Below are 24,439 nucleotides of genomic sequence, written 5' to 3'. Positions count from 1 at the left end.
AGGGATTCGCGAAAAGAACTTGATATTTTTGGCTGAATTAAAGTAAAAAATAGAAAATATTTACACGTGATATGGTAGAATATAAATGAAAATAGCAAAAAACTACCCCTCCTGCTATATTACTGTCTTTGCATAATACTACCTTGATCAAAAATTTCCCGGAATTTATTCAGAAAATTAAAAATACAAGTTTATTCATCTAAATCTATATTGTCCCCTTCAAAGTAATCCCCATCGACTGCAACACACTTATGCCAGCGCTTGATCCAATCCTCGAAACATTTTTTATATTCGGTTTTCGGTATGTCCATCAGTGCTTCCTGCGATTTTTCCATTACTTCCTCTCGGCTGCTAAAACGCGTTCCCCGTAATGGTTTTTTAACTCGATTGAACAGAAAGAAGTCACAGGGAGCCAAATCAGGTGAATTCGGTGGCTGTTGGATGGTATTTGTTGCATTTTTCGTCAAAAAATTACGAATAATGATAGCACTGTGCGACGGTGCGTTATCATGGTGCAAAATCCACGAGTTTTCTGCCCACATTTCTGGTCTCTTTCGGCGAATTGCTTCACGCAAACGTCTCATAACGCCCAAATAATACTCTTTGTTTACTGTCTGGCCTTCTGGCAAAAATTCATGATGCACTACACCGTTGTAATCCATGAAAACCGTCAGCATTGCCTTCTTTTTTGACTGAAAACGACGTGGTTTTTTTTGGTCTCGGCTCATTTGGTGAACGCCATTCACTTGCCTGATGTCTGGATTGCGTGTCGTACTCATAAACCCACGTCTCGTCTCCAGTAATGATCCTTTTGATGAATGTGGGATCGGATTCAGCCTCGCAAATCATGTCTTTTGCGACGTCAACACGGTCTCTTTTTTGCATGAAATTGAGGTCTTTTGGCACCAACTTTGCTGCTACACGACGGAAACCCAAATCATTAACCACAATGTCTTGGGCGGATCCATAGGCAATGTTCAAGTCCTCCGCTATTTCTCTGATGGTTAATTTGCGGTTATTGACCAACATTTCTTTTACTTTATCAATTTTTTCACCGACTTTCGATGTCGATGGTCTGCCACTGCGTTCATCATCTTCGATTGACTCACGACCACTTCTGAACCGCTCGTGCCACTGGTAAACGACCGTTTTTTTTAGAGAATCGTTGCCGAAACACTTTTCCAACATTTCCAACGTCCGTGCGCCACTAAATCCGTTTTTTACGCAAAATTTAATACAAGTTCGTTGTTGCAAATTTAAATCCATTTCTGCAATTGTAAAAAATCGCCAACACACACAGAGATATGTGTACTCTTGGCTACGTAACTTTTGCAAATGTCAAGTTATGACACTAAGATTTAAAGGGAATATCAACAACAGATGTACCAATTTAACAAAAAAACAGAACTCAAATCGGAACGATGGGAGCGCCACACGGTGGTTATTCCGGGAACTTTTTGATCAAGGTAGTATACCGGTAGTTGTAGGAAGGTTTCACTAAACACATTGACTCGGATTATATCGTTTTCAGTTTCGTCCATTTCATTATTTAAGCAAATGCGAAATTCTTAAATGAATTTATTGGACAATCCTAAGCGTTAAACACCTGAGACGCTTTCACTTCCTAGAATAGGTCAGCAGTCATAGTTTGAGAGGACGTGAGAGAGAGAGGGCACTGATGCCTTACTGGAAAATGACCCACGCACTGGAAGAACACGACGTTTCGTCAGAATGATGGCGGGAATTTTGCGTGAAACAACTGAGCCATGGACACCCTAGTGAGAGAAGGAGGATAGCTCGCATCATCAGCGGCACCGTCGAAAATCGAACCCGGGCCTTCTGCGCTGAAGCCACGAGTGGGAAGGATCGAATGGGAATGGGGGACATTAATCCCATCTCCACTCGCGGTGTTTATCCTCCGTGAGGCGCTTCCGCAAACTCCCCGCCCCCTGGGCACTAAGGGCTCGTTTTTGTGTCTCCCATCGCGCCGCAAATGAGAATCACTTCTCCGAAGAGACCCCGAGTCTCTTCATTTCTACCCAACCCTCTTTGCTAGAGCAGCTCTTTCCTCTCCGCATTCCCCCCCCCCTCCCCACACCTTCAATCCACCCTACTCGGGAGTGGGAGGAGGGGGATAGACACGGGGAAACTTATTTCCTCGCAGTTATCCCGTTTGCTTATAATCTACGTATCCATCCGAGGAACCTGCTCCCCGGACGCCTTTGCATTAAGCCTTTTTGAGGAGGAGAGAATCCCCTTTTGAGCAAGAGAGCATTCCCAGGGAGATTGCAGCGAAAATAGCGATAATAATCTCCGACGGAGGTTACTAAGAATGGCTGGCGTCCTTTCTTACGCTTGCCCATCACGCTTCTCGTAATAACTGCTACGAGCCGAGTACCTAATAGTTGCATACGCGAATGGGGAGGGAATGCACGCCTACGTTTACTTCCCCACACTCCCAAGTCTTCTTTTCCCACTTCTATCTGGCGCACCTGACACTTTTCCCTTTCTCTCCGTCATCCTTAGGACGCGTCCCAACTGCGAAGCCGTTTAATTAACGACTTCCTTGTGTAACTCCCAATGACGTTTTTATTCAAATAGGCTACTGTGTCTGGTGAATTGTTATTTTATTCCGTGAATGTTTTCCTATGATTTTCCTCACAATAATACCGGTGTAATCGAGAATATTCTTCGAATAATAAATCTTATAAATTCATAATGATGTTTCTCGACGACTTTTAATTTAAACTCGAAAGTTTTATATCGCTGATTTCTTTCGTAATGAGAAGTGTTTTTCAGTTCCGATCACATGCACTGGAGGGAGTGTTAAGAATCGAATGAGCTACAGATTTTTGTATAACTGCAAAAAAGCTGCTGTTTCAACTAAGCTCCTTCGTTAGATATTCTATGAACTCGTTCCTTCATTGCATCATTTCCTTCCGGGTTCTGTAACTTGTTTGAATTTCCTTAGCAATTTTCCCATCATTAATGCTGCATTCATGAGATCGGCAAGAAGGAATGAAGTTTCCGCGACTTTATATGACGCGCAATTAGGGGCATCGGAGCATTATTTTCCGCCTTGTATATTATCGATGACTAGATTACTAAAAGAAGTATGAATATAATTGCAGATTAACTGAAAATTCAAAAAAAAACTATTGACTGAACTGCCTAAGAAGAAATCTAAAATTTGATACGACGATAGAAATTTTCCATATACAGGTAAGTCGAGCATAGTAGTCATAATAAAGTGCAGGATTGAAATTGATTAAAATAAATCTGAAAACCTCAGTAAGGTTGAAAATTAGCGGAAATTCGCCAGTAAGGTGCAAAACGCTAAAAGACAACTCAGTGGAAAATGTTATTGAAAAGTTTTCTTGGGGATATTATTTCGGAACATTTTGCTTACAATTTTCATCCATGGTTCTGGGGTACCATCTGAGTTATTATTATTAAAAATTCATAAGTATCTTCCAAATTTGGACTAAAATAAATACACAAAATACATTTACCCTTCGTCTGCGGGTTTTTTAACAAGACGTCTTGCCTAATATCCGACATTTTTCTTGTTTAAAGTCCAATTTTTGATACACATCGTAAAAAAAGGTAGTAAAATCTCTTGTTCTACTGGTGTACCGACTATCCAAACCTTTTACAGCATTTTAGATCACACTGAGATTTTTTAAATCATATCAGTGACAATATCTCAATTCTTAATGCATTAATTCAAAGTATTCTTCCTATTAAAGGTTGGTTTTAATCCCTATTGACAACTGTCCGATATTTGTTGCGGGAAACTCCTTTGGTTTTTCACGAACAATTTATTTTTCTCGTATACTAAAAAAAATCTTTCCACGGATTATAACTCACCAGAGCAGACAAAAGTATGGAGTTCCTTCAAATGTTTAATCATGATAAAACGACGAAAAACCTTCTCAGTAGGAGTGTATGGGCTTACTGCTTAAGTAAAATTCAGGTAACCTAGCATTTCAACGTGCATCAAAAAAACTTCCCGTCTTTCCTACCTACCTGTATTTCGCTCCATTACGTGGTGCAGCATTCCTGCGACGCTCAGATCTGTGACGCACAGATTTACGTCGCACACCTCGTAACGAGCGAGTAGATACTGTGCCTAGCAGTCCACGACGGAATTTTTTTCCGGGCCGCAGTCCTGCATGAAACCCATACATAGCCGCCCATTACGGCGTTGCGGCTTGTCAAAACGCAAGCGAGCATAAACAAGGTGCCTTGTATGAGTTCGTTTTGCCGGGTTTAAGTGGAGTTTGCGAAAAAGCGCTATCCTCGGGAGTGGTTGTCGCGAGAGACAGCTCTTTGCGCTTAGACTGGCCGCCGGTGGGTACAGTGAAACAACTCTCAAACTCACTGCATGACCGCCTTTTCGAAAGAAAAAAAAAACGAACGGAGCTCATCCCACAATTTATTGCGAGTTAAAGTGCGCGCGGAGCTTATTCACGGAATTATCCGTGTGCGTGCGAAGATGATATGAACGCTGACACGCTCAGGGAAAAATTAAAAAAAAACAAAATAAATAAATAAAAAAACTTTTCCAACGGCTTCTCTTTTATGCGATGTAAATATCCCCTCATCTCCTCCTCATTTAAACGCTCGGGACTCACGAAAATAAGTGATCTCCTTGAATACATATTTTTCTTGAAATGAAGGAGCTCACCTGGAGAAGAATTCGTGTTCCCGAGACTTATAAGTAAGGAGAGGGAGAGATAAAGAAAGAAAAAATATATGAAATGAAAATAAAAAAAACACGTACTAAAAAAAATCCGCGGGATCAAGGAAACGCGAGCTTCGTAAATCGAAGGAAAAGTACACGGTGAGATGCAAGATTTTTTTTTTAACTTTCTGATTCCTTTTTCTCCCTTCTCTGGGCGGGGAGGGGTGGGTGGGAGTAAAAGAAGGAGCTGTGGGCGATGTGGTGAGGTTTTAATCCTTTCTCTCTGATGCCGGGAAAGTTTTCGTAGGAGTTTGGAGAGCGAGTTTAATTTTTTTTTGTTTTATTTAGAACCCTGAGTCGACCTCACGCCCTCTCTCCCGCCTAAGATCCCCTCCCCTCCGCCCGCCAATCCTGCGGCGGGCCCCTTCGGTTGATGCATATGTATCTCTCCTCCCGTTGCACCTGAATGCATTAGGGCCGGAAATTGCCAAGGGGAGCGAGAGTGCTCTCGCTGTTTGTCACCGTCCTTGTATAAATGCCCACGCGTAGAACAAACACCAATCAGGGTTTCGTTAACCTTTCCGTCGCGAAAGGGTGAGGAGAAAAGGTGGAGCTTATAGTGAAAGGGGTGGTTTCCACGGCCATAAAAAATTAAGCAAATATTTTGCAATTTAAATCTGGCAATGTAATTTTTGCATGGTTTCTTAACTGTAAAATTTCTTATCGACATTACACAATATAACATTCCGATAATATGTTTTCATTGCCCCCCGTAATAAAAAATAATAAGTTCTGAACATAAAACAAAGGGGCTTACATTCATTATGCATCCAAATTTATCTTTTTTTCGCAGAAATGTCATTAAAAACAGTGCCTAAATGCAATCCTACTATAATTAAGCAAATATTAATTTTTATTCAATGACGCTAATGATCCCGGAGATAACAAATATGAGCCAATACTACTACCACACTAATTAACCAGAACGTAGGTTTTGATTGGAGATGGTAAATATCGTGCTGAGCTTTGCCTCAAGTGGCGTGATTCAGAATACGGAGCCAGTTTCTCTCCCTATGCCCAAATTCAGGCTAGGATCGGTTTCCCACGAAGTGTCAGCAATCATTCAAACGTAGCACTTAGATTTTTGGTACTGGTAGTCGTAAATTAGGACCTGGGGTATTCAGCGATCCTCCAATTAGTGGCATTACCCCCTGGAGTCTCCATAATCCAATTAAGACACTCCTGGAAATCTGTCTCCTTAATCAGCAAAGAAAGGTGCAGTGGCTACAAAAAAAATTCAATATTTTGAGCTTCAAAGTACAACTAAATTTCGCGTAGCAAAAACAGCTAAAATTCAGACACCTCTTTACCTATGGCGAAAAAAAATACGCTATCGCATAAGTCCCCTCCTACCTTTCCCCGAAATCATTAGACAATCAATAAAACACCCCTTATGAATCATTACTCTGCAAACCACTTGTGTATATTCGTTGATTTACCCTCAAGAACTAAATTAGCTTTGGATTTTCTCCATTTTGTTATTATCGATCAAACTGCGACAGTCTGGGCCTAGGTAAACAATGATTGATATCTGACCAAGTCATGTCTTGGCTCGCCTTTATTTCGGCAAAGAAATTAACTCTAAACCGAGTTTAAATTGCACTTTAATTCTTTGGGTCAACGAAACGTCTATCAAACTGGCAATGAGAGTAAATGAGGTGCAATTTCACCGACAGGTATCACTCTTTGCCATGTCATTGATTTCATATAAAATTAAAATCATTTGGCTTGATTTAGTGGAAAATTTTAATATTTAAATTGAAAATAGCAATTGTAAATTACATAATTTCAATTTACTTACAAAAGATTACGCGTTTCAGCAATTTACGTCATTTCCAGACGAAAGGGAAAGATTAATATCTTGCATAACATTGCTTGCTTACTCAAACAGGAGTGCTCGTATAAGCGTTGAAGAGTAGAAGGGTACATAACATAATTTGGTGTTCTCATAAGACAAAGCATAGAGGAAACTCATGCGTTGAAAACGTATGCTCCATCATCTTGGAGAAGGTGGAATTATCAACACAAACAGTGAGCAAACGAAGCAATGAGTTGTTGAGAGAGATTCGCCTTCCCTTTTGCTTGATCCCAATTCGAAAATAATGGGAGCAACGGTGTCCGTAATGACAAATATTTTTTAAGGACTGAACAACATGAAAGGGAAAGCCTCCCTTTCGATAATAAACTTCTGAAAATAAAGGGAACGGTTACGGACAAAAAACATAGGGATTGACAGGGATATGAATATTAAATACTACGTTAAACCTTTAGCAGATATATCATTTAGTTGACGTTTACTTCCATACCGAAAAAATAATCCAATATACACGTGACATTCACAGGTCAGTCAATCCTAAAAAAATAATTCAGAAGTGCAAATAAACGGAAATGCACGTGGATTCGTTTTTAGATTTAGCATTTTGCCCTCTCATTATAGAAAGAGGAAAACTAAATTAATATATACATTTCTTCGCTTTACAGGCGTCATCCTCTCCTTCACGGTTGGTGTCCTAGCTCTTCTGCCTCACCCCTTTGTTGTGTCATACAAGGTTTGTGTACATACAGGTTTTTTTTGCAATCACAATGAAGTATTGACATAATAAATTGTGATAATAATAAATTTATTGACTGCAAAAATTCCACACCAAATATTGTCTCGGAGAGTATAGGTGAGGACAATGATTGATCATCAGCAAACAATGAATAGTGATAACATTAACAATGCGTCGGACGTACTGCCGATAAAGTGTAGAGAGATAAACGAAAGGTTGATGGATTTTCAGTTAAGGTTAATTGATAAACAAATGAATCTGAAATTCAAGTGAACGATATAAATTAAACGCCATTATTTTGAATTAAAGATACGTAATGACCTAAGTGAACCTACAATTGAACGAGTTAGACTTAAAAACGGTGTGCTTTAATGAACTCGCAAAATCAACATGAGATGAAATTGTAAAATACGTAAAATATTCAATCTATATTTATAAGAGAATACCTGTTTTCTGGGCTTACGTCACTTCCAAATGCTAGCATATTGAAATATCTTTAAAAGGCCAGCTAATTATATATATATATATATATATATATATATATATATATATATATATATATGACTATTAAATTGAGATTAGGTGTAAAAAATTGAATTCACTAAGATTAACAAGATAAGATCATATGATAATGTATGATGGCTGGTTTTATAGTTAGAGTTGTTTAGTTTATTTATAAACATATTAGGTTCATTTAAGTTGGTCACTATGTTCATATCTTTGCCCATTTGTTGGCACATTGTGAAAGAGCAAGATTTTTTTATTCTAATAGCATCTCATGGAAATTTTCCGGGCCTCTTAATTTCGTTTTGAAAGCACGTGTCAAAATTTCAGATGCTGGATAAATATCATGGTCACAGAATTAATCCGGGCTTGGGGAGTATTTCTCTAAAGGGAAAGGGTGAAAGGACCGATATATGCAGTAATGCTACATCAGTAAGCCACGAGACACTGGAACACTTGAGGGATATTCAAATGAATAAATATATCTGGCACAATGATTTAGCATTTCAACACAGATTCTATTAAACTCTGGATAGTACTGCAGGAAAATATCAGAAAGTTAATAACGAGGCCAATGAAGCGGAACACTTTGAGGCATAAATAAACAATGTCATTGGAAGAGAAGGAACAATGGATCGGAAGAGAAATTTATAAACATTTTTCCTAGTCTCAATCGTTCCATGCCTGTCACTCAGAGCCATTTTTTGTAACGAAACCTGCCATGAACAGCTATCCATTTACCTGAGGCTAGGTTCTCGATTCTTATTGCTGTTTAGTTACTTTCGCATTACATCACTGCTAAATATGCGCATTAATCTATAATAATCTTATACTCCGCTTATCTTCTCGCCCATGGACATTGCGGTGCATTCAATAAATCAACGGGATTCGCGATTTCCTTCTGTTTAAACGGAAAAGCATCGGCGGATCAAGGCCTACCCACACCGCGGCGTGGATTTTTCCGTCCATGCTCAATCATGCCGTTCTCTTCCACTTAGCCGCGTTTCCTCTTCGGGATGTGTTTTGATTCCTTTAAAACGCGGATGGTGTTTCCATAATTACTTCCCAGGACACAGAATGGGTCAAAAATGGGAAGAGGGACAAGTGAATTAATGAGCAAGCGGTAATTATGTTTGGTTTAATCACGCAAACGTTATCGAAGTAGAAGTAATTTACTACGTGAAACTAAAATCTGCTTTGTATTACATATAAGTGAATATATATAATACATATATATACACACATGTATATATATATATATGTATATATATATATGTATGTATATATATATATATATATATATATATATATATATATATATATATATATATATATATATATATATATAACACTTTTTGAAAGACTCACGGACGTGAATAATAATGTATAACACTTAGCACTAGTGGACACAGACAAAAACACAGAAACACTCAAAAAAAGAGACTCACTATTCTTCTCACTATTTTTCAAATAAAAATAGTGAGAAAAATAGTGAGTCTCTTTTTTTGTGTGTTTCTGTGTTTTTGTCTGTGTCCACTAGTGCTAAGTGTTATACATTATATATATATATATATATATATATATATATATATATATATATATATATATATATATATATATATATATATATATATTTATATAAGGATTGTACGGAAAAACTCACACGAGCGGCACAATAATGGGCTGACACAATATAACACAAATAGAAAAGAATAGACACATTTAAAAGAATACACGGTAAATTGTTCGAGCTTTCGGCCCTCTCAGGGGCCTCTGAGAGGGCCGAAAGCTCGAGCCGTGTGAGTATTCTTTTAAATGTGTCTATTCTTTTCTATTTGTGTTATATTGTGTCAGCCCATTATATATATATATATATATATATATATATATATATATATATATATATATCAGTCGAATAGACCATTGCAATAACAATTAAAAATAAAAATACCCGCGTTTTCCTCACGTCCCGTTCAAAGTTGAAGAATACCGACGCGTTTCAAATAATTCTTATAATTGAATTTGGCTGTCAGAGTTTTGATATTTCTGCTTTCTGTGTTTGAGTGGCAGTAAAGTATTTATTTTTACTTTATTTTTTGCCATCGTGACTTCTTTAACATCTGGCAACTGGTTTGATTTTCTAAGGCCAAATGCAGTTTTGTTTCATTATGTTCGGTGGATTAATTAAAACCTTTTGGATGCTGGTGCTTCCAATCTTTAATCAAGTGATTCAATTTGTATTCCACTCTAAAAGTGCTCCGTTCTTTCATTTCCTGTCACAAGAAAAGTTAGCTCCGCGTGGCCTTGATCGCTGCTGAAAGGGCATTGGACATTTGAGCATTCCCTTCCTTGAGTAATGAATCAAAACTCATTTATCTGCACTCAAAAAATTTACTTTTGCTTAATTATGCTTTGAGATTTGAATACTGATTAAACTTAGCAAAAAATTTTTTTCGCCTTTACCACCTACAGTTAAATATAGTTATCGTACTTTTAGGTATATGTTTAAATTATGAATATTTTTCTCGCATAAAATATTGATGCACCCAACTTCATTAAATACCCCTCATTTTTTCATTTGAGTTTTGAAAGGATTACGATTATATTTCCCACAATTTAAGTTTCAAATGAATATTATTTTATCCTAAGAAATTGGTAATTTTAACGAAAAGAGAGAATTTTTTATAAATATGCCCTATCAGCATTTTATGTGCATTTATTTTTGTCCCTATAATATATCTGCGCCTAAAATTCATTGATCGAACCTAATATATAATAAAATCGGTATAGAAATGAAGGGAGGATAAAATCGATAAATGAAACAGATTGAAAGAACGATGCGAAAAAATATGAATTTTGTAAATAGTAGTGAATTGAAACTAATGTCAGGAAGAAGAAGGACGGGAGTAATCAAAGGGCATAGGAGCCGCCCGTTGGCAGCAAACCAAAGGACGATAGACTTTGAAGGACTAAGGAAGATCGAAATAATGTAGCAAATAAACAGCGACGGTTGAGGGGTGGCAGGCAAGCGCGGAAGAGGAGGTGGAGCGAACCAATCTTCGGATTGATAACCTTTGATGATGAAAAATGAAAAAGTCATCAGGAGGAAAATTAAGGTTAAGATGGCAATCGCGTTTTAGATTAAATGGATGTGGAAATCGAGTAGTGCACATGAAAGGTCGAGCAATCAGGGAAACGAAATAGGTAACCCCCCCAAAACAAAACGCCCGGCACGAGTCAAAATCCAATTAGATTTGAAAGGAGATAAAAATACCGGGAACCACCACGAAATAAAATAAGAGTGGCAAAACATTAGATAGCTGAGATAATGTGTTGACATTCCTCAAGCGGTAGAATTCCAATTTATATTCCCTACATTATTGTTTCCTTCTGCTCCTTATAGTCGGTCGGTCGCTCTTCCCATCATGCAGTCCAAATGCCGGGGACCATATAATAAAATAAGAGTGGCGAAACATTAGATAGCTGTGTTGACATTCCTCAAGCGGTAGAATCCCAATTTATATTCCCTACGTCATTGTTTCCTCCTTGCTCCTCATAGTCCCAATTCCCCTCACGCAGTCACAAATAGCAGCACATTCTATGCATCCCTGCCCGCCACTTAGAATTTTCTTTCCTCCTGCCACAGCCTTCAAAAATCAAACTAATATACAATAAATCCTCTATCCACTGTATCTATCTTCATCGCCTAGGGAGGAAATTTAATAATAATTTAATCATTCCCCAATAGGAAATTCTAAACACTCCCAATCGGTTACTTTCGCAAAATTAAATATATACAACACAGTTTAAGGCGCAACATGGTGGAAATCCTTCATGATGAAAGAAGACACTGCTTTTCGAAATAGAGTATTTTTATTACGACCTAAGTTTCGTTCCTGCGTAACATCTTCAGCTAGCTTCCGATTCATCAAAATGTCCATTTTACCAAAATTTCCATTTTACCAAACTTTTCAATTTATCAAAATTTCCAATTTATCTAAAGATGTTACGGTGTAACGAAGTCTAGGTCATAATAAAAATACTCTATGTGGAAAAGTTAAGTGTTTTCTTTCATCAACAACAGAATTCGTTTCTTTTCATTTACGGTTTTGAATTTACGATACAAAATGTTATTTCAATTTTAAGAAGCCGTTTGATGAATTTTCATGCAATTTATTTTGCTGTCTCTTTGTCAGAAAAAACTTTAAGTTGCAAGATTCTCGAGAAGTAGGAAAGCAATGTTATAGAGTAAAGTAAGGGGGAATAAGCTAGAGAAGTTGGAACAGTTTATTTATTTGGTGAGTATTTTAAACGATAGGGGGTATAGTAGTGAGGAGGTTAGTAGAAGTAGAATGATTTCGTTAGCGAAAGACATATTTGCAAGAAAAAGAGAATTGATGATGGGAACTCTTGAGTAAATATTTACAAAAAAGATTCGTTAAGACTTTTATATGGAGCGTAGTACTCTATGGATGTGAGACTTAGCCTTTGAGGCAAGAGGATGAGCGTGGATTGGAGGCTTTTGAGATGTGGGTGTGGTGGAGAATTGAGAAAATAAATTGTACCGAGAGGAAGGCAAACGCTGAGGCTCTTAATCGGATGGGCGGATGGAGGAAGTTGCAGAGAAAAATAGACGAAGGAAATATTAAGGTACAGTGGCATGTTGACGACAGTGATACAGCGGAGGACGTTGGGTAAGCGGGGTAGAGGGAGGGTGTGTATATTTACCATCCGACGATGTTGTTTTAATTCCTAATTAATTAAATTAAGATTCAATAGGCAGTCAAATGCGTTATTCATAAAAGGGATATACTATTTGGTGTGGGGAAATGTTGCATTGGTGTGTTAAATTTCTCTGTGGAAGTCAAATGTATTTTATTTCCTTGAAAATCGAGTGATGATACCAAATATGATAATATTATTCGTGTATAAAGGTGAAGTGGGTCCGGCCGTGACCACTCCTGGCCCAGTTTAGTTTGACAATGTCTCTGAGATAAGTTTTAGGTGCGGACGGGTTGATACTTCTTGACGACAACGACCTCAGGAACCGCGTTATAATTTAGTTCACGAGCAACAAGAATTGTCCGCAAAGGACGTCCCTCGCATTCCTCCGCCCGCAATGGGATGCGCCGGAGTCACTTTGACGGAAAAAGTGAGCGGGATAATTTGAATTCCTCCCGCTGCCCTGCGACGCGAGTGTCGCACGAATAAACATTAATGAATTTCTCATTGCTGCCGTAAATTATTACCCATTGTTTTACCTTCAAATGACCTCCCTCAATTTTCGTGTTTATTTTATTTTTTTTTCGTGTTTGCAATTATCAGAATTTAACTCGGTGGCTTGCCGGACAGAAGGCCATTAAAGCATGCTCACCGGAAGTGGCGAATTTTTCAGGAAACCACACCCTTGAGTTGCAATCATATTGTGGCTAAATTATAACCGTGCACTCGTAGAATCTTATATTCGACCAGAAAGTCATTCAAACTATAAGGAACCTGAAAACATTGCGAGTAAAAAGTCCATTATAAACTGGAATGGAATCTCAATCCTCAGTCATTGTTTCCCAAACCACGATGTTCGTACTGAAGTTATGGCGTGGAATAAGGAGCTAAATGAATTTGAACAAGTACGAGTACTTTTCTACGAGTCTACACTCTCAGGGATGCGCCAAGTACTTACTGCTATTTCATTTGGAATTTACATTATATTGTGCCATTTACATCGAGCTTTCGTTTATTTAAGGTTAAAAATATACGTAGTAAAACTAGTAAAAGCAACTTAAGGCGAGCATAGTAAAGCTATGCTCGCCCTAAGTTGTATTTGATTCCGTGCAATGGATTTTGAAATAAATTGATAATAAACATTTGATAAATTTTAAATCGGGCAAAAATTGATCCTTCGCTCTCCTATGGTGACGGAGGTTTCGTGTTCAAAGAACGGAGATACCATTCAAAGAATAAAAATGCATTTTCAGTAATTTTCTACGCCATTTTCAAATACTTTCAAACCCGATTACAGAGACCACACGTCATTTTCAAGGACACACCGCGTGGAAAATTATCATCTTTCATTCATCATTATATAGTAATTTCACACAGTAAACCGTGATACTATAGAGTTCCCGAGGATTGATTGCCTGAATCAATTTTGCAACCGGAATACAAATCGTTCATGGAACATTTCGAGGTGATTTTTAGCTCATATTAAAACGACCCATGAGTCGTGATACGCGGCATTTTAATTTCTGGCCCGATTTTATTTCCGTAGTTCACCTCGGGTTTGCGTGGAGCGTCTCCCTTTGATTTTTCGGAAAGAAAAGAAGAGTTGGTTTCGGGTAGGGACACTCGCCACTCGAGCTCCTCCAACTCCCCCCCCCCCCTGGTTTCCTTCCACCTTACCCGACACCGAATTTCTCCCGGACCCCCCCCCTCCCCACACCCCCCCTTCAGCCTCTCACCTCACTCCCTCCCTCCACGTCGCCCTCACCACATTCCAGCCGCCCCAAAAACCCACCCCCGCGCCTTCATGCCCTCCGCCGGCAGCCAACACACCCCGCGATAGTGTGAATGCGGTGGAGATTGTTGCTCAGATAAACGCTGATTGAGATTCCGTCACACGGGGCGTGTAAATTTGGGACCTATTCAAGGGACGCAGGAGGGTGGAAGGTGGGTGTGTGTTAGTGGAAGAGTTGGGGGAGGGGTGGTGGTTGTTGTATGGGAGGGCTCGACCCAACGTTTCCCTACGCGACCCTATCCCCTCCTATTCCCTGATTCTGCTCCCACTGGCTCCCAATTCTCTCCCCCCCTCCCCAACCCCACAACCCTCCCCTCCGGTTCCCTTTTCACGTATCTCGGAAACTCCCGCCGCCTCCGTACGTGTGCGCGAGTGAGGACGTGCATGCATACTTACGTACGGATGTATCTATGCGCGATCCCTTATCCCCCCTCACCTCCTCCCGTCGGCTTCCAGGAATGTCTCCCGTCCCGTTGAATCCCTTTTCCCCAGGCAGTCCATTAAGCATTTTAAGAATTCCGCGGATGGGGGGGTCACGGGTTGAAGTTAGTTTTCTCGGGTTTTCACCCTGTCCTGCCCGGCCCCGGCGGTGGATCGATCCTCTACGGGTTCGAAATCTCCCGACGGGCCGGGATCCAAATGATGATGCTGAATTGAGCCACTCTGTTGTGCGCGCTCGTCCACGTCCAGCACCATCATCTCGATACGTTTTCAAGCGATGGATTTTGGCCGCAGCCATTGTAGTAGTTTATATTTGTTTGCAGATGAACTAGTTTGTACATATTCGTACTTACCAATCACTCACTCCTTCATGGTTTTCTTTCGTTTACGCATTTCATCAATTGCTGAATCTCATGAATCATATTTGGCCTTCCATTCTTTTTCTTCAAATCGATAACCCTTTCCATTTGTATGAACAGGAATTTTTCGTTCCCCAGCCAGAATGCGTTCCATTAGTTCCCTCTTCATTTTGACAGTGGTGTCGTAGTAAACAACGAGGTGGAGCGTTGGACTCCTGACCGCAGGATTCGGGTTTGATTCTCGGTGACGACACTTGTTTCTCTCTGAAATCTCTGCACCCACACTTTCACTCGGGTTGCGCGATTTTTCGTTTACCAGGTCATCCTCAGAAACAGCAATAGGTGCAAAATAGGGAGCACTCCCCATATAATGATAGGTGGACTTCCGTACGCCGTTTGTCTAAGTATGTAAGCATTAGGTGAGCTCAAAGCCCACCGATCAAATCAAACTTGACTTGAGTTGACTACTGTGGTACTTGGTTTCTTGTCAGTCTTTTACGGACTTTTCCTTTCAGACGCTACTCTTTCAGATATCTCTTGAATACAGGTGGACCTCTGAATTGAGGTAGGCTTAATTTTGGAACTAAATCGAGTGCAACGCGGAGTAGCTAGGTTTGTGAAAAGTTGTTATGAACAAGGGTTTAGTGTCACGATACTATTGGAAGAATTACGATAGGAGCCACTAGTAGACCATAGCTTTAAATACTGGATAAATTGTGATACAAATACATGAAGTACATTACGCATAACACAGAAATCATGATAGTCGATGAAGCCAGCTTAAGAGTAAAGTTTTACTTCAAGATTTTTTTCTCCGACTTGTCATAAAACGAGTGATAAAACTCAATTTAATACTAATGATGTAGGTAGAGAGGAAAATTATATTTATTTTAAACCACCTCGCCTCCGAAATCTGGAAATAGGACATACGGCTACAATCATTATCGACATCTCAACGAATAAAAGTTGTTCGGACGGGAATTGTTAGATGAAGAAACGTGAAAATTTGAAATAGCCGAACATTTATCAATGTCCAGGGTCGAATTGTTTGTTGGAGTAATGAATCTGATACGCTCTTTTGCCAAAAGGGAAGTCATTATTTACGTAGAATTTAAGCCAGAGAGTTCCGTCACATGTTTATTCAAAGAGGTGATCCAAGAGATGCTAGTAGTTGGCATAGCTTTCCTGGCACAACCAAAGCTTTTAGGAATAACCAGATAAAAAGAGAACGTTTTATTGCGTTAAAACGTACTATCAGTAAATTATATAGAAGCAATTCAAAAGGTTGAAGGAGCTAGCTGACTTAGCGAGGACATTTTGGCTATGCATTCGCTATTTTTAAATCACAGAGTTATGGAACGCTCTCAGCTGAAATGATATGTGGTCATGAAAGGTATTAGTAATTTACTACATTAGCTTCGGCCGACAAAATTCATTAGAAAGGGAAAGGAAGGATTAGTTACACCTTTCAAAATCAAGAGAATGGATTTGCAAACAAAGATTTTAATATTAGACTCCCATGCCCAATCCATGTCTCTTTCATATTGGATGGCATGCGAAATCCTATTACTGAACTCTGCAATGTATCCCCCCAGACATATACTCATGTGATATGAAGCTTCTCTTTTGATAAAATAAAGCAGTGTGTAGGGTCTAATCGGCAAATTGATCTTCTTCTATCTCGAATCCCCGAAAAAAGATACTATATTTTTTTACTGTAGCCCAAACGGATTCTTTGCATACAAAACACTGAACTAATCAGCTGCATCGTATTGCGGACCGATGAAGGAAATGGAACTTATTAAACTTTCCCAATTGGTTCCAATTCCTCCATCTTGCTTTCACCCCTTTTTTCCATATTATACGCCAACACTTACGCCCTTTCCCTTAAGTCATACCCTTTATATCCTCTCCCTCTCCTTTATTCATTTCCTCATCCATTCGCTCCCCCTTTTATGTCCGTCCCTATCTCTCATCGCCCGAGAATTCCATTTCCGCTGCTATTTTTTTCCCCCCGTTTCCTCCGCCTTCCGTCGCGACTGCCGAGCCGCACCGCCTTCTTCGGCGAACTAAGATTTTTGAAGGGCGAAGACGGAGAGAGAGAGAGAGAGACAGAGAGAAAAAGGTCCACCTCTTCAGGTTATTCGACATTTGTTCAGTACAAGAACGACGTAATGAAGAGCCGACCAATAAGAACGAAACCTGTGAAGGTTTATAGTCGGATCATTAGGCCCAATTTTCATCGGCATTGATGACGCAGATTCCCTAATATCTGAAATCAATAATTCTAAATGAAACATTTATAATTAATGGTAGTCTGTTGTTTAAGGCAGGCTTTGATGGGACGCGCAGAAAACTATCGCTACAATCCAAAGCCTCGCTGAAACGACACGTGACACCGTTCGCTACAATTAACCATTCTTCAACTCCGCATATTTTCGTCCCCCCTTCATCCCGTCCAATAGGCTTATCATTTTGCTTTCCCTACACCGCTTGAGTAACTTTCCACCTTCCTAATCACAGTCTTCAACATTCGGTCTCCAATCAAAATTCTTTACATTGACTTACCGAATGAAACAGTGAGACTAAACTTCATGGCACCTTAATTACTTCCTGTCTCACTTGATATTATGCAACAGCATAATGAATTCGATGCGCCAACAACTATTTGTTCAACTAAGCGTGGACTTGAGGATTTTTATTTATGTTGGAACGCATTAGGAAAGTAATGAAAAGCTGCCACGCGAAGCGGAAAAACGGCTTTGTCGACCTGGACGTTGTGTTCGCGGCGGCATATTACAAAGGGCGCTGAGTTCATTCTCGATTCTCTGTCATCACGCAGAAATCTCTCTGACTATGAGGTCACGATGAGAATAGGCCTCAAGTATGTGAACGGAGTAACAAACGATTCCGATCGCTTCGAGTTGCAAGCCAAAATGTTCAGCATATCGACACTTGGCACAGTTTTTTGGAGGGCAGTTCCGCAACAGGAGGGCAAGAATGGCTGTCAGAGTCGGCCTCTGGGAGGCGAAGACACATACGAGTACTAGGACCCTGAACGCTTTGGAATCGAGTAATGAATGGAAACGTGGTTCGATCCCCGCCGTACTTACACATGAATTTATTGAAAAGTAAGTTTATGAAGAGTGTCCAGAGCCCACAAGTAAGTGAAAGTAAACATGTCAATGCAAAATCTCTCTTCGTGTGAATACTAGCATTTTTTGGGATGCATTGAAAATGTATTTGAAAAACTCGATATTGGTGTGCCCATTAGGTGTCAAAAAAGTTCTGAATTTGGAATTGAATACATGCAACACTAAAAGTAACTCCGTAATACCCTAGGCCTGGGTTTATTTCAACCCCGTTTAGAATCGTTTGAAAGGGGTGCCAGCACTGTGGACCATTAGTGTGTGTAAGAATGGTCCGGAGGGAATTTCTCACTTTTTTAATGTGCTAATACTATTACTTCATCTCGTATGATATTACATGACTACTTAGGAAAAGATATCTTAAATACCGGAATGGATTCAAATAAACAAATAGATATATGTAATTGTTTATTTATTTGTTGATAGGAATAGTTTTTTGGGAAGGCAACCAACAGCTGAGGTCATTTGCGCCATTAGGGATGGACAGGAATAGATGAAGGGTGGGCCTAAACCCGGGCGTCAGCATTAGCCTACTCTTGTCGAAAGACGCCAAGGGGTCCGCAGCTTAACGTCCCATCCGACGGACGGCGTACTGACTCAAAGTGTTCTCCACAAAGCACCTCAAGTAGGGTTCGGGATATCATATATATATATATATATATATATATATATATATATATATATATATATATATATATATATACTCAAAGTGTTCTCCACAAAGCACCTCAAGTAGGGTTCGGGATATCATATATATATATATATATATATATATATATATATATATATACATATATATATATATACATGCTCTCTCTTTCGAGTAAATGATGCTTTAAGGCCAAAGATAAGGGTGCAACTATTATATATATATATATATATATATATATATATATAAAATATATATATATATATATATATAATAGTTGCACCCTTATCTTTGGCCTTAAAGCATCATTTACTCGTAAGAGACCACCAGAAAATTACAGTAAAAAAACGCATTAGTCAACCGAAATACTTTTTTAAAGGGGTGCCTATTTTATTCATTAATGATGGCGCCAAAAATTAACGTAAGTTTGGGAATGAAAAAGAGAATGGGGATTTATATCTAACGGTTACTGGGGCAGATGAAGCAAAAATAGGCTTTAGGCATTTTAAGTATGGCCCCTTATTAGTGGTGCGACCATTCGCGGAGACGGAAACTTAAGTGCCTTCTATCACGATGGTGAAGTTGCTTAACTAAACGATGATTTTGGAGACCGCATCCACACCTCAAGGCTTACGGTACCTTGCGTGCCTCCCCGCTACTCGATGGGAGATGGAGATAACACTGGGAGAAGAAACCAGCACCGACGGGGGGATTTGAACCCGTGCCCTCGGAGTGGATCCCTCGCTGAGTTACGGCTCCGCTAGCCAACCCCTTCCTCTCTCTCTCGACGGTAATTTTTTTTCTCCGCAATTTATTTTGCTCGCCGGGGCCTTGGACTTGTGCGTCCGGCGCTTAACGACCACATTAAATTACGAGAGATGACAATTATGATTTGGAAACATTCCAGCTCACGCGTATGTGTGCTTTTCAGGAATAAATTACGCCACGACACCGTTTGAAGGGAAATGAAACCAAAAGGCAAGTGAGCAGGAGAGCAAAAACCAGCTTGAGTCAATCGAATCTGGCATCGCTACATGACATGTGTGGTAGAGGACCCGCCGCTCTAATAAGCGAATAAGTTATCCATGAATGATGTCACGCAACGTGCCTAATACGATCTAAATGGTGTAATTCATCCTTCGCGTCTGCTTTGGTGGGATTAGTGATATGATTTACGTCGGTGGTAGACGCTTGAGGATGACTTCAGAGTACAGGGTGTTAGTGTATTAAAATTCTAATTATGTGCGACGGCGTCCATTCGCCTCTGCCTGGAACGTCTTGAGACTGCGACCAAACTCGACGGTAGAACTCCAGGTGGACTCTTGGTAGTTCTCTCTCCAGAAGGGGGAGCAAACCGGAAACACATCCAAAACACTTCAAGAAGAATTAAAAGGGCAATCTGATTCTTTGGTAATGGTAAATCGACTGACCCCTGCGATATTATTTATTCGTACAATATCGAAGTGCGATGCAAATCATGAAGTGATATTATTTTTGGAGGGATTTCAATGGTCGGGAAACGTTTCTTCCAATTTATCCTAAATTAATTTTACCGTTTGGCTAAAATCGGAGGTATTTTTTCACCTATCGATGTTTAAATTTGGGCTGTGAGACCTTCGGGAGTGAATTGATGCAGGTGGAATATGTTAATGACCAAGCCATGACAACTTACCACTAATGACTTTAATCTTACAATATTCTCTTCAGACACAGAATAAATGAAAGAGCCGTCTGATATACAACTTTATCTGTGAGAGAAGAAAGCCTGGGGAGAGGTGAATGTGTGCAATGGGAGGAGCGGGGAACTTGCAAAGAGGTTACATACGATTGAGAAGCTAGCGAAATTGTAAAAACATCGCAATTATTTGGTGATTAATAATTACTTTGATATATTAAGCTTAGATATTATGCACGCAAATTTCTAAAAATATCTAGGAGATGAAAATATGGGCCAGGTATCCGGACCAATAACGGTACCGTTGGTTATTTAAATATTTTATTGATATTTTGAATGGTCTCGCATCCACATCGTCCATCTAGAGACAAGGAGGAGCAAGTTGGCATTCTGGAATAATTCTAAAAAATTAGATATTCCAGGTTTAATTCTGTTTAGCCCACTGACATCTTACAGTCGAGTGTGGTTTAACTTATTTGAAATTTTTCACAATTTTTCGTTGAACTGCGAGAATCAAAGTAAAGCACATTTTTACCGTTCAAAAGTTTTTCATCCGACCACTCGTTTTACGTAATTCTAAACTCGACGCAAGCTATGTTGTTATGCTCAGAATGTTGAGTTCTCAAAGCATCGGAGTCTCTCAATTATTACCGATTGTTTTTTTAGCTCATTTTTTGCATTACTTTCGCGAGTGAAACTGAGTTCTTGACCTTGGGGGAAACCAGCAGAGAAACTCAAAAAGGGAAATTTATGGATATTTTGGGTTTAGAGAAGAGCTATCGAATTCAAGGAGTCCGTTTTTATTATAACGGCTAACTCGCGACCCAAACATAAGGAGTGATTACCAGAAAATTGATTCTAATCAACTTTTTTCAGGGTTCCTCCTTTATTTTCAACTAGTCGGTGTCTTAACATCTCTTACAGCACCCCATTGCACTGCACTCGGACAATTTATTGGTGCTAATGCATGAAAAATCGAAGATTAAAATTTTCAAAAGGTGTGAGCCACCATAAAGATGCCTTGTTAGGTGAAAAGGGCATTATGTATGTTATTATTTGCTTTATACCTTTTAAGGTAAGTTTTAGATGAACACAGACAATACAGACTTTACAACGATACATTTCTTCGCCTCTCCTAACAAAACACAACCTGAAATACGAAACTACAATAAACCATACTTTAATTCTACATTTCCACGTTAAGTATACTATGATGTAAAATTATAAAAAAGAGTGGAACCTCTCTACAATGACTATCTACGGGGAATGAATGATTGAGCGTTATTAATAAATGCCCGCTAGTGGAAGGAGTGGCAATCATGGGTTATGCACTTTTGTAGTTGCATAACACTGTTTTTACGAACGTATATATAAATTAAAACAAGCCTACATCTTCATATAAATAATTAAGACATTTTTTAAACAATACTTCATAGTTTATGAATGCTTTTAGCACATTATATGAACTCTCATTTCGTCTTTCATTAGTTTTTTTTCACTACCTCAGTGATTTTCAGGTTTTGCGTTCCATCATAATTCAGCAAATAAAAAAATCTAATTTACATATTAATTTGAGGGCCTCTTCATACGATTTGGCAATAGATTCACTTCCATCGTCAGTATTTCCACTCTATGACTCATCTAGGTCGTTACTTTTTCCACTACAAGCTAGGAGTTATTTGATACGCTTCATAACCCCAAACCCATTAACCTGAGTGACCGCTCTTGGGAGTGACTGGGGGTATATGAATAATGAAATTGACTGGCGGCGGCCTCTATTGAAATCTGACCAATTGTAAGAGGTGGGTTCTTTAATTTGTCTAGTGGACTTGGTTCGGGGAAAGGATTTCTTGTCCTTTATGTAGAGGTGCACGTTACTGAGAGAGTCCGCCTAGTTCCCCTATGGAATCATAACAGCTTTCAAACCGTTATATATACCTACACAATCCTGATAAAATTATTTTTTGATTTAAATTTGCCAAATAGTAATCGTATACGTAGTAAATCAAAAAAACGGCATAATCCGAAGGATTGCTTGACAAGTGAGGGTTGAGCTCACATAATACTTAAACGAGGTGAAGGAAATTCATAATTTTCAAAGCCCAACTGCTTTCCCTTTTGAAGGTTTTACTAAGTTTACCAGCAGATTTTTTTATCCGGAAAGGTACACGGATGGGTAATGCTGAGCTTAAGTGGGTGATGAAGGATCATGCTGTTCAGTTACCCTTTTGAATACGTACCTACTGATCAACACATCTATCCGCGCGGCTACCACGCCCAAATTCAAATATAAATTTTCTTGGGCTCTGTATTACTCCAGCGGTTGGAATCCAATTTTCAATCTTTGTTGCTTATAATTATATTCGAACTTTATTATTACTACTCAGAAAGAAAGCGGAATTGAAAAAAGAGTTAATTGAGATGCAGGGCGTCAGTTTTGTGACTTGTTAGGTTTATCGGCGATAAACGGTGGAATTCTACATAAATACACGAGGGTGATCTGAAACGTTTCTGACCTAACAAAGATACAAGACAGTTTTTCTGAAATTTTCTGAGTCGGAAACTTTTCAGACTACCCATGAATAAACCATAAACACAGTGATCAACCCGAAGATCGGTTTGGAAGGTGATGGTAGAGTTCATCCAGTGCTAAGCCCGACGGCGTGTGAAGTTCACACATCAGGGTAGAGGGGCCAGTTCCTTTCCCTGTGCCGGTTATGGTTTCCCAGGAAGACCTGGTACCCGAAAAATCATATAGCTTGGGTGGAACTGCAGGTGCCCAGAGTGCCTTGCCCGGGACTCTTCGGTCAGTAGTCCAACGCTCTACCCACTGGACTACCGCGACCCCAACCATCTATGTGTATAAACAGGTAGATCTGTAGATCAGGGCTATCCCTCTCTTCCTTTATGAAGTTGGATACGACCACCGAAAGTTCTAAAAATAGCGAGTCTCTTTTTTGTGTGTTTCTGTGTTTTTGTCTGTGTCCACTACTGCTAAGCGTTATACATTATTATTCACGTCCGTGAGACTTTCAAAAAGTGCTATATATATATATATATATATATATATATATATATATATATATATATATACATAATTATATATATACTGTGGGTGGCGGTAGTCCAGTGGGTAGAGCATTGGACTGCTGACCGGAGGGTCCTGGGTTCGATTACCGGGCAAGGCACTCTGGGCACCTGCAGCTCCACCCAAGCTAGTGATTTTTCGGTAACCAGGTCTTCCTGGGAAACCATAACCGGCACAGGGAAAGGAACTGATGTGTGAATTTTCACACGCCGTATAGGGCTTAGTACTGGGTGATCTCTACCATCACCTACTAAACCGACCTTCGGGTTGATTACTGTGTTTATGGTTTATATATCTACCAGCATACTAAGTACTTCTTCATTTGTTTTCTTCTCTGTCCATTTCACCTTCTCCATCCTTCTCCACACTCGCATTTTAAAAGCCTCCAGTCTACGTCTATCCTCCTGCTTCAATGGCCACGTTTCCGCGCCGTACATAGCTACGCTCCATATCAAAGTGCTTACGAGTCTTTACTTAACATCCTTACTCAACGTCCCTGTCATCAACTCCCTCCTCCTCGTGAAAGCCTTAAGTTAAGCGCAATTCTTCTCCTTACGTCCCCATTATATATATATATATATATATATATATATATATATATATATATATATATATATATATATATATATATAACGATTGTCCGGAAAAACTCATACGAACGGCACAATAATGGGCTGACACAACATAACACAAATAGAAAAGAATAGACACATATAAAAGAACACTTACACGGTAAATTGTTCGAGCTTTCGGCCCTCTCA

At 39.4% G+C, this 24,439-nt stretch overlaps 1 long non-coding RNA gene across 1 annotated transcript in view; it reads left to right on the top strand.

Annotated features, from left to right (window-relative positions):
- The window catches only part of LOC139697815 (uncharacterized), a 984,864-nt gene that overhangs the window by 100,072 nt on the left and 860,353 nt on the right, over window positions 1-24,439 (top strand). Inside the window, exon 2 of the long non-coding RNA XR_011702819.1 lies at window positions 7,229-7,248. This is a non-coding gene — a long non-coding RNA (uncharacterized lncRNA). The remainder of the gene's footprint in view (window positions 1-7,228; window positions 7,249-24,439) is intronic.

This window comes from Hetaerina americana, unplaced genomic scaffold (assembly GCF_022747635.1).
Source record: "Hetaerina americana unplaced genomic scaffold, ioHetAmer1.1.p SCAF_8, whole genome shotgun sequence".
Lineage (NCBI taxonomy): Eukaryota > Metazoa > Arthropoda > Insecta > Odonata > Calopterygidae > Hetaerina > Hetaerina americana.
This window is presented reverse-complemented; position numbering and strand designations above follow the sequence as displayed.